This window comes from Myotis lucifugus, unplaced genomic scaffold (assembly GCF_000147115.1).
Source record: "Myotis lucifugus unplaced genomic scaffold, Myoluc2.0 scaffold_8477, whole genome shotgun sequence".
NCBI classification, from domain to species: Eukaryota; Metazoa; Chordata; class Mammalia; order Chiroptera; family Vespertilionidae; genus Myotis; species Myotis lucifugus.
The window spans coordinates 4,420-6,925 of NW_005879525.1; the positions used below are offsets into that span (position 1 = coordinate 4,420).

At 38.4% G+C, this 2,506-nt stretch overlaps 1 long non-coding RNA gene across 1 annotated transcript; it reads right to left on the reverse strand.

Moving 5' to 3' along the window:
• Positions 1 to 211: 211 nt before the first annotated feature.
• Positions 212 to 1,828, reverse strand: LOC111824831. The gene is made up of 2 exons (XR_002827906.1): positions 1,673 to 1,828; positions 212 to 403 (listed from the first exon to the last, which is right to left on the reverse strand). It is a non-coding gene; the product is annotated as an uncharacterized LOC111824831 (long non-coding RNA).
• Between the last annotated feature and the right edge of the window lie 678 nt (positions 1,829 to 2,506).

Genomic DNA, 2,506 nt, shown 5'->3' on the forward strand with positions numbered 1-2,506 from the left:
TTTTTAAATCACCAACATTATAACAAAATGATGTTGAATAAAAAGAGTTATTCAAGGACCTGCTATATATATATTATATTTATATTATTATCCAATAAAATACCTATCTATCTATCTATCTCTCTCTCTATTATCTCCTTACACTGGTGTACCTGGTACACACACAGTCTTAGTTTATTTGGGCTGGTATAACAGAACATCATAAACTGGGTAGTTTAAACAACAGAAGTTTATTTCTTATAGTTTGGAGGCTTGGAATTCCAAGATCAAGGCATTGGCAGGATTTGGTGTCTGGTGAGGAATCAGTTCCTGTTTTATAAACCACCATCTTTTTGCTGTGTCCTCACACCGTGAAAAGGGGAAGGCAGTTCTCTGGGATCTTTATAATCCGAACCCTCATAACCTTACATTTGGGAAGAAAACAGTTGGGAGAAAAGGTTGAAAGGAGATATGTTTTCACAAGAAGGCATGTTTAGTGATGTCAATGTCTCTTTACTTAAGAAGCCTTTCTTGATTGAACTTATTCCCATTAGCTGATTTCACCCTTTCACAAAGCACCTATGCACTTTTATAGAATTTTTAATATTCACTCGCTTTCATATGCTTATGTCATATTATAAGTTCCTTAAAATCCAAAGCATGCCTGATTGCATTTTGCAGCATCCAGCTCAGTTCCTTGCCTTCTGGCCAGGTTTGGGGAAAGCCAGCTGAAGATCCAAGAAGACCAAGGGGTGTGGTGAAGAGAGCCCCCAAATGGGGTCACACGATCACCCCCCCTTTCTGTGTGACCATGTCCACCTCTACCCTCTTTGCCACTTCCACAAGCTATGTAACCATGAGCAAGTTGCTGAATTTCCTTAGACCTCAACTTAGACCAGTGGTTCTCAACCTGCCTAATGCCGCGACCCTTTGATACAGTTCCTCATGTTGTGGTGACCCCCAATCATAAAATTATTTTCGTTGCTACTTCATAACTGTAATTTTGCTACTGTTATGAATCATAATGTAAATATCTGATATGCAGGATGTATTTTCATTGTTACAAATTCAACATAATTAAAGCATAGTGATTAATCACAAAAACAATATGTAGTTATATATGTGTTTTCCGATGGTCTTAGGCGACCCCTGTGAAAGGGTTGTTCGACCCCCAAAGGGGTCCCGACCCACAGGTTGAGAACCGCTGACTTAGACCATTGTAAAAGGGCGATAATAAAGTTTTAGTGCAAGGCAGTGGTCTCAACCTTAGCTGCACAATGGAATCACCTAGAGAACTTTAAACATATTGATAACTATGTTCCACCGCTCAGAGCTTCTAAATTCATCAGTGGGGCTGTTGCCAGGGTATAGGGAGTTTTTAAACTCCCTAGGTCCGTGGTCGGCAAACTGTGGCTCGAGAGCCACATGTGGCTCTTTGGCCCCTTGAGTGTGGCTCTTCCTAAGCCTTAGGAGTACCCTAATTAAGTTAATAACAATGTACCTACCTATATAGTTTAAGTTTAAAAAATTTGGCTCTCAAAAGAAATTTCAATCGTTGTACTGTTGATATTTGGCTCTGTTGACTAATGAGTTTGCCGACCACTGCCCTAGGTGATTGTAATGTATAAATGAGGTCAAGAACCAGCGCTCTAAGAGTCTTACAAAAATGAAATAAAACAAAGAAAAACAGTACCTGACAAGTAGTAAGGCAAAAGTCATTTGTTTCCTTTTTTTCTCTCCAATTGGTTTTCCTATTTGTGTTGGTGGTTGCTGGATCCTGGCTGGAAGCTAAGGGATAGAGGGAGAATTTTGTTCAATGATTGGTTTTATTTTTTTTTAACTTTTTATTTTGAAACTAGAGGCCTGATGCACGAAATTCATGCAAGAATAGGCCTTCCTTCCCCCAGCTGCCGGCACCAGCTTCCCTCTGGCACCCGGGGCCCGGGCTTCCCTCCTAACCCCGGCTTCATCCGGAAGGTCAGAAGGTCGTCTGGTCTAATTAGCATATTATGCTTTTATTATTATAGGTCATTTTAAACTTACAAAAAAGTTGTGAGAATAATACAAAGAATTCCTATACACCCTTCATCCAGATTCATCAATCATTAACAATTAACTACATTTGCTCTATCACTCCTCCATATTCTCTATACACATATAATTTTTTTCTGAATTAGTTGAGAGATAGTTGCAGAAAACGTGTAACCAATCCATGTTTCTCTCCCCCTCTCTCCCTTCCTCTCTCTCTAAAAATCAATAAAAACATATCCTCAGGTGAGGATTAAAAAGAAAAAGAAAAAAAAAGACAGATTGAAGCCATCAATCATAGTTACTAAAAATGCCTGACTCTAAAAGCAATACTACTGTGGAAAACAAAGTTGCATTTGCTAGAATATAATTTGGAATCCCTTTAATACTCACTGTCTTCCCTAAATATTTACCTCATTTATCAAAAACCATTCACAACTGTAGTATTTAATTTAGAATAAACTGCATATACTAGATAGCCTATTGCTATAAATATTTG